We start from the raw sequence: 12,895 nt of genomic DNA on the forward strand, positions 1-12,895 counted from the left end.
AAAGTAAATAGGGTCAATTTTGGTTTCATGTCGACTTTAAGTGAATAACAATTTTATTGTATGCTTACTTGCACTATATTTTATATTTTATTCTTAGTATATATAGTACATATCATTAAAAACTTTTCAAAGGGGGACTTTTATTATGTATTTTATTAAAGTCACAATGTAACAGAAAATGTAGGTGGTGATTGGATGGAAGCGGATCTGAGAGGAAGCTTGTGGTCGATTGTACAAAAAAACAAAAAAAACAACGGGCGGGGTTTTTGGTGGACCAAATGATTGGAGAAGTCTGCCATATGTCATCAGAGAGAAGTCTGTTGATTCACTGGACGATCATGTCATGACATTCTGATTACAAATTTCAGTCAATACATTTTTTATTTAAAATTAAACATACATGGATTAATTGTTCACGGTGAAAAGTTCTGTAATCATTAGACATTTTTATTGCACATTTAATACAAATTTGTATTAACTTTATTAAACATTGGAGTCGTTTGTTATATTGCTTATAATATATATTATATATTATATATATTATATATTATCTGCCATGTTATCAACAGGTCCATAAAATCCATTTCTCAAACGCTCTCAGCCCCATACATCATAAACTGACATCCGTGTTTAGAGAAAAGAGAAGACATGAAGATGTTTTTGTGTCTGTGTTTGGTTGTGAGGGGTCAGCAAGCAGCCCAGTGCCCGTTTGTTAGCGTGGAGGCTAGTTTGTGCTCTATTGGATGACTTAGCCTGCAGCTCTCTAAAGGGACGTCGAAATCTCCCAACCGTATACCTGCTTTAATGCTGTCTGACATGCCCGGGCCTCAAAGAACGAGCCTGCAGCTCAGGTAAGTCTCTGTTAGCCATCCGTACGCACGCACACAAACACACATGCCGGGGGAACGCATGCCAACGTACACGCACACACTCTTGTTTCCTCCCTCTCTCTCTCTCTCTCTCTCGCTCCGTCTCTCTCCTCTGGCTTTCCCTGTAGCTCTCTGGCAGTTTTGCGTCAGTGCTGGAACCGCAGGGACGGTTGACATTTCAGTCTGGCTATGTTTCCAGTCCCTGTGATCAGAGCCATGCTGCCTCTACGAACTTAAAGGTCACAGCTTGTTGTTTGTCAAAATTTCTAGAAAAAAACTAAAATAAAAAAGGTAAATCGTGAGCGTGTGTGCTGGCAAACAGTGCATCATATTCTCTATGATTTTAATGCACAATATGATTTGCTTCCAAAATAATTACACCCCAGTACATAAAAGCGGGCCAAACAGAGCTTCCCACATCGTAATGAGATTGAAACCGCAATGTTAAACACAGTTGTGTGGAAAAAAAAACATTGCCTTCAGCTTTTCATTTGAACATTTCCTCTCTATGAAATATTCTGTACCCATTGTTTAAAAGTATTTTACTCTGAGCCTTGCAGGTTATGGTCTTTTAATCAGATATGAAACTCTTTTACTCGCATAACAATTTTATCAGTTCTCATTTTTTCGTATGTTGAAAAGTTTTAAAGTCTAGGAATCTATTAACGATAATGTATGTGGAGGCAGCATTACACATTGATATATCTATGGAATTACACATATCTCCATTTTGGATGCTGTAAATTACATTGCATCATTTAAATATCTATTCTGATTGGTTAGTTAGTTTGTTGATGAGATGAGCCGACATTTATGCAGTGATTAAAAGCAAAGGCAGTGCATTGTTTTGCCTTGCTGAGACTTGGGTCTTATGGACAGGTCTGAGGGAGTGTGACTTCATCTATAATTCACCATTATTGTTCAACATACTTTTGATATTGTTAGTCATAAAACCTCTGAGGCGCATTCACTACTTCCTTTAACATTATTTGAGCAAAAATTACACATATTTAATCAGTCCTCTATGCACATTTACTGTAGCATTATTCAGACGAGGTTCAACCTCACACTTCAAACATTGATTTCTATAGTCAAAAAAGGAATAAAAACTGCACATCATCCTCAAAGCTCCGAGACATTTCTGTGTGTGTCCTCTTAAGCTCTGCTGCAGGTCTGGGATGATTTTTCTGGAATGGTTTCAAAGCCTCTTCTGTTGCCTCCAACTCACCCCAGTAGGTCCCGCTGGAAGACTTGGGGATGAAGCAGTGCTCTCTTCAAACAAGAAGGCAGGGAAAATCTTTGTGTGCAAGTGTGTGTTTGGAGATGAGATGGAAGACGTTTATCTTTGAGGTTGTTTACGGACAACAGTTTGTCAGAGGAACACACACACACACACAGTCCTCTTTCCAGCATGGTATCCTTTTCCTCTCTTCTTGCAGAGAGCAGATGCATGGAGCTACGATGTGAAAGAGAGGGAAAAGCGAGCGAATGGGCCACAGTCTTTAGGACGAGATCATCAAGCAATCCCTGGAGGTTCTCTCTGTCCTTCTCCTTCGCTAAAAATATGACTTGTCATATATCATCTGCCTCGATTTCTCCTCTTCCACTCATGTGTCCCTGAACAGGATGGGATAATCTGTGCATGTGCTTGAAACAAGCTTGGACCCTTCACCAATACACACCGCCCCTCTTTCGTACACCCAGTAGGCCTACTCATTAGTTTGATATCTGTTGCTCATACATAATCAGTCCTTTGGGAAAGAGAGTTGCATGGAACACCTGTTTGACAGGCTGAATCTCGAACATTGTTCCCAAAAGCAATAGCGTGGTTCAGCCCAATGCTCTAAAGTATCTGTTTGCTGCCTTTGTATATATACAGTATATAATGCCTGTTACAGGAAGAGATTATGTCCATATAAAGACTTTTAACATATTATTATTACAAATTTAGGGAACAAATATTTGATAGCAGAAAATAGCAAATTGCATTGGAATATTGCATTAAAAAAAAATCAACACAAATCCTTCAACATGACATATCTCAGTACACATATTTGTAACATCTGGATCGGTGGCCTTTTTTAATAAACCACACTCATTTTGTGACACACAGAAGAGATAAACAAGAAAAATGGTCTATAAAATCATCTGAGGTATATCAACTACAGTTCTGGATGAACCACAGTAAACAATTAACAAGTTTTACAAGTATATCTGCCATATGTGCTGCAATATCTTCATTTGTGCAGTGCAAAACAGTACAGATGTAATAAGATTCATGATCCCTGTAAATGGAAGTGATAGCCAACAGATAATCTATTAAGATAAATAAATAAATAAATATATATATATATATATATACATATATTAGGGCTGTAACGATTAATCGCGATTAATCGAAATCCAAAATAAAAGTTTGTGTTTACATAATAAATGTGTGTGTATTGTGTATAATTATTTTGTATATATAAATACACACACATGCTTGTATATATTTGAGAAATATTTGCATTTATATACTGCATACATATTTTTATATGATTTATATTATATATAAATAGAACTATTTTATATATAAATAACACATTTTTATTAAATATATACATGCATTGTGTGTGTGTTTATATATACAACTTAATTATACAGAATACACACACATTTATTGTGTAAACACAAACTTTTATTTTGGATTTCGATTAATCGTTACAGCCCTAACATATATATATATATATATATATATATATATATATATATATATATATATATATATATATATAATAGATGATAATATATATTTAATATATATTTCTTATCTGTATCATCTATTATATATATATATATATATATATATATATAATAATAGTTGATACAGATAAGAAATATATATAGGCTATATGAATGAATATATAGGCTATATATGTTTGAATGCAATGAGCTAGTAATCACTATTTGTATTTACTATTAAAAAAAATTTTTTTCACGACTTCAGAAGTGGCACGTGAACTCAGCATCCTTTACACATACTTTATAACCAATCAGTTGTCAGAACTGACCATGTAAGCCAATCAGCTTTCAGTAGGCCTATCACGAGACGTCTTCAAACCTCAAATCCGCCTGTTGTTAAGAAGACGGAAACTTTTGAATTTAGCCGCAGTATCGATACAAATTAAAGTATCTGAAAACAAGTAAAACCGAACGACAGATACATTTTCCATAATATATTATGAAGTTCATTTTCGAATAGGTGAGTAGATAAGATGGAATGGGGATTTCCATTCACATTAACATGTTTATTATGATCATATTCTGTATGAAGCTGCGTGATATTCACAAGGTGTTTGTTGAGAGACATTAATAACATGTCGTCATTCATTATCAGGACTATTTCGAAATGTCAGTTGGGATATTATATGTTTATGTTAGCATAATTGTGAACAACTGTATAAAAATAAGCTATCTACAACCGTTTATTTGTTTGATTAATATTGATTTGCATATCAGCCTCTTCTCAAAAATTCCCCTGCTGGCCGCAGCTGTTGCAGTCAAGTTTTTTTTTATTACATTTTGAATTTATATTTGAGTCAGTCTGAGCATAACTGAGCCAATCCAGTTTGTCAACGTCTGTCATAAGTCTGTTTCTGCAAGACTAACAAGACCCTATATTAATATAAAATAATATATCAAATATATTCCTTATGAGAGAAGCCCATCAAATGATGATTAGGTCTGAGTCAAATATGCTTTCTTCACTATACACTTTTCCCAATGCATACACACAGGTAAACACAAATGCTCAAATTGCTGTGCTAACCATTATTGCGGCATAAATAATGGCTGTCGTTATTTATGGGGGTATGAGCCTTACATTTATTTGCACATTTATTAATGAATGCGTTTTTTGCAACATCATTCAATGAGTAATGCACCAACCACGGTCCCATATGGTACAGGAAAGTTAAATATTACATTTCACCCTCTGTGCAAAACATTCAGTAGCTAACAAATTCTAGTATGTACAGCCAAATTGCATTCCTTGTGTGGAGGAAAAATATTAAAGATTCATATTTGCATTTTTGGCTGGAAAGACTGAACTTTTGAACAAAAAGTTTAAATCTCCCTGGGTATCTCTAACCTGTTCAAATGCGGCCAGAAATCTGAGTTTACAATCTGCCCAGAAAAATAAAGAGCGATAAAGCCCGGGGCAGGCCATCCGTGTTTATAACTGCATGTATTTCCTCATTTTATTAGCAGAGATAATCTAATCCATACGACAGAGAAATGCCCAGATAGGACATTTGGTTTTGTTTTTGTTTCATATTCTATATTTGGTCACCTAATTCAATTGTTGACAAAAAAAAAGAGAAAAGTGGTTCCTGCTGTCCGTTCAGGTCAATGTCAATTTTACTTTCGATTTTGGGTTGAGTTTGTGTTTGTAATTAAAATGTGTTATTTATACATTTACATTCTTTTAAATGTATTTAAAATATTTAAATGTCATGCGTATATTTAAATATGTATATATGTACACTCACACACACACACATTTTAAACATATTGAAATTTCTATTTATTTTTAAATGTTATATGTAGAACATGTTATATTTGACATTATTTTATTATATATTATTATACACATTATTTGAACAGCTCATTTTGTGCACACATGCAAACACAACCCATTTGAGTCAGAACTTAGTGACAACTCGTGGATACTAAATCTGTGTCTATGCAAATATAAGTCACGCTCTTATCTCATTGGTTCTTCTTTCGATTCCAAATTTAGTTCATGTCAACACATGATGCATAAATCCCAGAACCTTAAATTATATGACATTTATTTGGGAGGCGAATATAAATCCTTCTTAATCCAATGCATTTAGGGGGGGATTGGCTAAGAATGTATTGTGCCTCGCTGGTGTTGGTGAATCAGCGAGGGTGAGGTGAGGTGTACCACTGCTCTGGGTTTATTGAGAGCTTATCTATTGGCTCAGAGTGGTTTGTTTCCCAGCAGCATACTTTCACCGGGGTGTATGCTTCTGTTCGTGTGCGGTATGACACCTGGTGACTGCGTGTCTGTCCGTGTGTGTGTGTGTGTCTATATTTACTGTTCACCAGATGAGCTTTGATCAGGAGATGGACCATAGAATTGAGGTGTGTGTGCGTGCGTGTGCGTGTGCGCGTGCGCGTGTGTGTGTGTGTGTGCGTGGCTTATTGGGAATTTGAAGTGTGATTGACAGGGGAGAAGTCTATTAGCTGAGATTGTTAACTCCAGGGCACAGTAGAGGCTGTTATCGGCTGCAGACAGCCGTGAAAGGGCCCGGCTGATTCACAGGAAAGCCATTGTGCATTTCAAAGGTGTTGTCTGAGTGATTCGGGTCTGGGCTGACACCACAGAGAGGCAGAGAGCGGCGAAAACACAGGAGAGAATGTGCTGGAATCCACAATGATCAATGGACGTTTAGACATCCCCATATACCCCCTCTCCCTCCGGACTGCCGTCTCTCGGAGGAACTAGTGTGACAGTCGTGGATAGGCTAGGGTGAAAGGAGAGCTAAATGTTTAAAGTTAAACTGGAGTGATTTGAGGCGGTTTGTCTGGCTGCCTGCTCGCATTGGTGTGTGGGCTGTGATTGGCATTACATTGGAGTCATCCTTTTCTAGGATGGCAGCTTGTGTCTGACTTATGTTCGCGGTAGTTTGTCCATACGTGTGAATTTGTGTGTATGGGGTGCATTGGTGGCAGACTTCAAAGTGTCCTCTCTTCTTTGGTAATGATATTATCTTTTGAGCGTGATCTTCTCATTGAATCTGGTTTGCAAAATTGGTCTGAAAGATTGTATTCACGTTTAAACATTGATCAGCGTAACATAAACAGAAGCTCAACCGAACCTGCCTGGCGAGCGAGCGAGATCAAACCTCATTGGTTCTTGCAGAAGCTCAAATGTGCTGCGTAACATGAGAATGAACCTCATTTGTTTTCGCACGTCAAGCGAACATGCTTAAGCTTCCGTTTACCAACTGATGTATCAGTTGATGAATGTTTATATGTGAATAAAAGCCTAAATTCAATCTGTTCAGTGTTCATCATATAAAGCGATCGAGTCTCTTCTGAAAATAAACCGCTCAATTCATATGGATCAGATCTCTTTGTGAACTTTTTGAAGCGTCAAAGTGGTATTTGCGTAGCTGCCAATGGAGGGACAGAAATCTCTCAGAATTCATCAAAAAGATCTTCTTTTGTGTTCTGAAGATGAGCGAAAGTCTTATGGGTTTGGACAACATGAGGGCGGGTAAATGATGACAGAATTTCCACTTTTTGGGGGGAACTATCCCTTATTGGTGCCTCAGTTCACATCACATTCACACGTTAGGAAGACAAACAATTTACAATTTAAAGGGGTGATGAACTGAGAAATCAAATTTTCCTTCAGCTTTTGACATATAAGTGGTCATCATACTATTAGAATATCCTGTAAGTTCCAGAACTGAAAACTTCCTTGTTAGTCCAATAAAAGATTTTATTGACACCAGGCACAGCGAACGACAGTTTTTTCAATGTGGGGATCTATGACGTCAAAGGGTATCAAACACCGCCTCCGCAGAAGAAGATCGACGCCTACTTCAACACTGCCTGTTTAGCCCCGCCCACCGATTCGCTCATTACATGAAACTCATTATAATATGCAAAACTGTTATCCAATCATAGCAGTGGGCGTTTACTTCCTAGTCTTCAATGCGGCACGCCCATAAAAACCAGGGTAGAAAATAGCCTATTACTCATTATGATGTTTTTGAATGTAAAAACCAAGCGAATGTCATATGTTGACCTCAGACAACAATATATATATATTTTTAAAAGCCAGACCCCTTTAAATACTTATTATTATCATCATCATCATTATTATTATGCTGTCAATGTTTTATCATTTATCAGCTGAAAAAAAAAGTGAATTCAACAATATCGTTACTTTCTGCTATTATCATTATAGTTTGGACTTCCCTGTTCTCATGGAATTAGAACTAATATTGAAACTTTATAGTTTTGTCCATTGGTATGAACGGCCACAAATCACTGATTCATTGACAGGTTTGGGTTATACTGAAATACTAAAGCGTTACATATTCATTGTATCACATCTTCATTGATCATAAAGGTTGCATTATAGTTTTATTTATGAAACATGTATATATATACATATAAATATGATATTTATTATAGAGTGATCATTGACAGGATAATCAGGCACTCACACCCCCTGTCAACTTTTCATCTACTTTTTGTCGTTGAGGACAGAACTGTCCAACAGTGTTACATTAAAATAATAAATTAGTGCTTTACGCACTACTTTGTCAGGTTTTGTCATATTTATCTCTTTTACTGTTGATCATTGTCTCAACCAAATGTTTCTGCCTCTCCTGCCTTCTCTGATAAATCTGAACAGCCCTGATAAATCATTCCTGAACTACTTCTGACCCTAAGAGATGCAAACGCTGGGGTTTAGATGACAACGAGTGAGAAAGGACATGTTCGGTCAAAGACAAGGTTAGTTATCTGAACGAGCAACACCATGTTTCCTGAACGCGAACACACTTTCCACTCTTTTCTATCCTATTTGCAGCTGAAACATTTCTGCTGTCAACCTTAAAGGTAGGGTAGGTCAGAATTGTCTAAAAAAACTTTTATTCAAATTTGTTTAAACTGTCTTTATATACCAATACATAATTAAAATGCAAGTACTCTGAAATAGAGAGTATAAAAAACTGAGTGACTCTAGTGTATTTAATCTTCAATAAACACAGCTCATTAATTCCATTCACTCCCACCTAAAAACGGGCGCGCGACTGCGCGCACGTGGGCAGAGCCAATAATAGTGGCGGTAGTCATGGCGACGAAGAGTGACAGTCGCGCAAGCCAATCACTTGTTTCATCCCGAATGAAATTAATGAGCTGTGTTTTTTGAAGATTAAATACACTATAGTCACTCAATTTTTATACTCTCTTTTTCAAAGTACTTACATTTTAATTATGTATTGGTATATAAAGACAGTTTAAGCCAATTTGAAAAAAAGTTCTTTAGACAATTCTTACCTACACAACCTTTAAGTTAAGGTGTAACTAGCACATAAATCGTAGTTATACTGACTCCTATAATGCCTGTCGCGATAATTAGCCTACTATATATCGACTTATCGCACGATATATGGACATGACACTGAGTGGACACCGACAGATGAAGAAAAGGTGTTACTCGAGAGGTTTTTCAGACAACAACAGACAGTCCAAATGGACCCGGTTTCAAAGTCGCAATCCACTGTTCCAGTGCAAATATAAACGTGACAGCGCAAAATGGCACAATATCACAGATAGCGTAGGGGCCATTCACAGAGAACACGTTTTTGCATTCCATGGCATTGTTTTTTATATAGCCATTCTGTAGTATTTTCATTGTTTTTAAGTAAATGTGGGCTTGGGCTTGTGCCAAAATATGGCTTGCGCTGGCTTTTAGTAGCTAAATCTGGCCCCGAATGTACAACTTTTTGTTGAGTTTTGTTTTAGAACCCAACCTGAAGACGTTAAGAAAGTATGGAGTGTGTGCGCACATATGTGCAATTTTAACATATGCATATGTTTCTTTTTCATTAAAAAATTAATAAATACATAATTTCATCCATATCCAAAAGTATACAATGAAAATTGACCTTGCAGATTCGTTGATTAATAGGGAGGATTCTAGTTTAGTTGTGTCATGTTTCATGCTTATAGTTTTAACACAAACTTCGGTCAAATTTTGTGTTTGTGAGCATTAAATCACTCAGATTTGAAGTGTAACTGGCTTAATTTATTATAATGGAACCATTGTAGGTTGTTGTGTCATTGTGTGGCTCACTTGCAGTGTACACCAATTGATCATAATGGGTATGTTCTAGTGCTTGCTTGCAGTGTAGACGTGTCAAAGTTCAATCTAATTTGGTTGCATCATGTCTCTCACCGCTTGTTATGAGAACTAAAGCTCACTGAATATCTCTCGTTTTTGATTTAGTTTTTTTTTGTCATGTTCCTTGCTTGCTTGCACAGAATCCGGTCTTATTTAGTCACGTACCCTTTATAATGGAGTGTGTTTGTCATGGGGAATTGCTCACTTGCAGTGTAGAAAACATTGTTGATTATAATGAGAATTTCTTTTTTGGTTTTGTCATGTTATGTTGGTTGTAATGAGAGCATTCTACTTTAGTTGCAGAAGTTGCATACTTGCAAAGCATAATTAGTACTCTTGGTGTATTTTTGATAATATGGAGTGTCGCTGAAGAGCAAGAAAGAACATGCTTTACCAATTGAAATCTTTCTCTTTTTTTTCTCGTTTAAAAAGCATTCAGCGACATGCACAGCGCTTCAAAAATCATTTCCACGACACAGCAGAGGGATTGAGAGAGACATGCCACTATTTTTCCATGCTCTCCCTGCAGCACAGAGCATACTGTTCTCTAATCAGCTGCTCTCCCTGTGAGTTCGCCTCCACTGATGGCAGAATTGGCTCTCTGGAAGCGAACACTGCCTGCATTTTGTTGACTCTCAGCGGTGGAAAAAGCTTCATAAATTGAGATGCGTTCTCTCCCTCTCTCTCTCTCTCTCACTCTCTCTCTCTTTGCCTCCTCCCCAAACACATAATCGCTGTAAACAAGCGCGCTGAGAGTGAGTGCATGTGTGATTTGGATGTTGTCATGGTTTATTTTCCCCGGTTAGAGACGCTGCCAGCATCATCGTCATCCTCCCTCGTTCTCTTCCTCTCCCCACACAACCGTCGTGGCAGCAATTTCTCCCGCTGTCACAGCGCAGAGGCGGCACCTCTCTGCCTCTCGCTGGCTGTCCGCCCGGTAATTTCTTTTCATGCAAGCTGCAAATGTTTCTGTTGCTCTGACAGTGGGTAGACAGTAGATTAAGAGAAAGGAATTGCAGAGTGTGGAGGATACAGCAGCCCATCCACCTTCAACGGGAACAGACTGACTGCACGCACAAGCGCAGATAAGACATCGGGCTGACTGGAGAGCGCCAGGCCGCTGATCGCTGTGTGATTTCACCCTGCGAGCGCAACGGATGCCATCCCACAATCATAAAGCGAATTGAAAGGTTGAATGCTTTTATTAGTGTCGCTCGATATACATTAGACTCGAGTACATATATTGTTTTTCACACAGCTGATGTTATACCTGTACTGCCCATCCTTATTGCTCAACCAAGATGTTGTCTTGTGTAAAAGGGTCCTTTAAGCCTTTTTAGATATTTAATATATTTAAAGTGGCCCCAAAAGACAACTATGGCAGTCTTAAACATGTGTGAATGCCTTGCATGGTATTATAAAATATCAAACAAAGTAGTATATCAAAATATCAAACTGATGCTGACGTCGATGCTTGGAGAGCAGTGTGGCCTTTGGCGGATAAAAAGTCGTTGCGCGATTAATCGTAAAAAGATCGCAATCTCGATTCAAACACCCATGCGATCTCATGTCTATTAAACCTTTGACAAAATCACACCAGAACATTAAAATCTGCGTTTACGAGTTCCCACTTACATATCTGATATCGTATAAAGTATGCGTATTTGACGTGATGTTCGGGGCTCAGACAGGGCTCAGAACTCGGAAACCCAAAACACTCCCCTCATCCCCGGATAGGATAGGAATAATCGAGAGTGAGGAGTTGGGGTGTAAGTGAGATGCTGGAAAAACTGTTGTGGAACAGAGGTGAGTCGGCTCTATATATAAGCCTCCTCTCGCGCTGATTGGGTAGATTATCTGAGCGTGCTCCTCCCGAACTTTGTTAATAAAACATAATTTTATGCTGCTGCTCTGTGGTTGAGGAGATTCCCCACTTCCATATGTGAAGCGCTTTGAGGACCCAGAAAAGCGCTATATAAATGTAACGAATTAGGGGCTTTCATACCAGAGGAACCTTTTCATAGTTCCTATAACTAACGGCGGAAGTACCCGCTTTTTGGCGTGTTTGCACCGCAGGAACTGGGAACAAATTTAGTTTAGTTATAGGAACGCCTTTGGGGGAACTAAATTAGCTCCTACTTCAGAGTAGGGTCTAATCCCGCACAATAGGAACTAGCAGTGACGTAAGTGTATGCTGATTGGCCGAACGGACACGAAAACAGCAGCACCCGCCATTTAAAAAAAAAGACATGTACACACAGAGATTATAGCCTATTTACTCTACAAACTAACTCAACAAACATCGAAAACAGTGATAGATTTACCTCTCAAACTTTACTCTAAGGAGAAAATCCAACACAACTTGGAGGGCCATGAGCAAGCTAAACATGAGCATCAGCTAGTGGCATTGGACATCAACCACACTGCAAACGCTAATACTTTTCACATACTGTCTGCTTTCTTTGTATAACAGTTCTATCTAATAACGTATAAGACAGAACTGTTAGACAGATCGTAAACTAAGGAACACGGAGAATGAGAGCGCTGTGTGATCAGGCTCTGGAGTTCTCAGCGCCGTCAAAATAAATGTCTGCCACGCCATCAAAATAAAAGTCACAACAAGAAGTGTGGCTTACGTCTCTTCTGAGTTCCTACTGGTGGTGTGAATGGAACCAGAAAAATGGCCCTTGGGGAACATTTAGTTCTCGGGGAACCACCCTGGTGGCTAGTTCCTATAACTGTGTTCCTATAACCAAGTGCGAAAGCCCCTACTGATGTCTACGGAAGAGATCAAAAGGTGATTTGCTCTATTTTGAAAGTATTTCCAGGTGTCGACAATTGACTGTTCAAAAATGTATTTGTCATTGAATCATTCATTCAAAAATGCTGATTCATCCAGTAATGAAACAAGTGAAATCTTAATGAGCGAGTCTTTAAAGTCTTAAGAGTCTTTAGTTTATTCAATCAATAGCAGTGAGTGATTTTCTGTTTTTCTTTTGTTGTTTAATTCATATTAACAGCATATATAGCAGTAGATTCATATTACGCTGCTTTCACTTTAATACACAGATCTCCTAATACACACTCAATA

The 12,895-nt window shown here is 37.9% G+C and overlaps 1 long non-coding RNA gene across 3 annotated transcripts in view; it reads left to right on the top strand.

The window, feature by feature from the left end:
• The first annotated feature begins 3,952 nt into the window (after positions 1-3,952).
• Positions 3,953-12,895, top strand: part of LOC306985048 — a 57,440-nt gene continuing 48,497 nt past the window's right edge. Inside the window, exons 1-2 of one of the 3 annotated variants that reach the window (XR_013794737.1) lie at positions 3,953-4,113; positions 8,311-8,411. This is a non-coding gene — a long non-coding RNA (uncharacterized lncRNA). The remainder of the gene's footprint in view (positions 4,114-8,310; positions 8,412-12,895) is intronic. The other 2 variants (XR_013794738.1, XR_013794739.1) reach the window with 2 other exon arrangements.

Source organism: Phoxinus phoxinus (genome assembly GCF_949152265.1).
Source record: "Phoxinus phoxinus genome assembly, chromosome: 17".
NCBI lineage: Eukaryota > Metazoa > Chordata > Actinopteri > Cypriniformes > Leuciscidae > Phoxinus > Phoxinus phoxinus.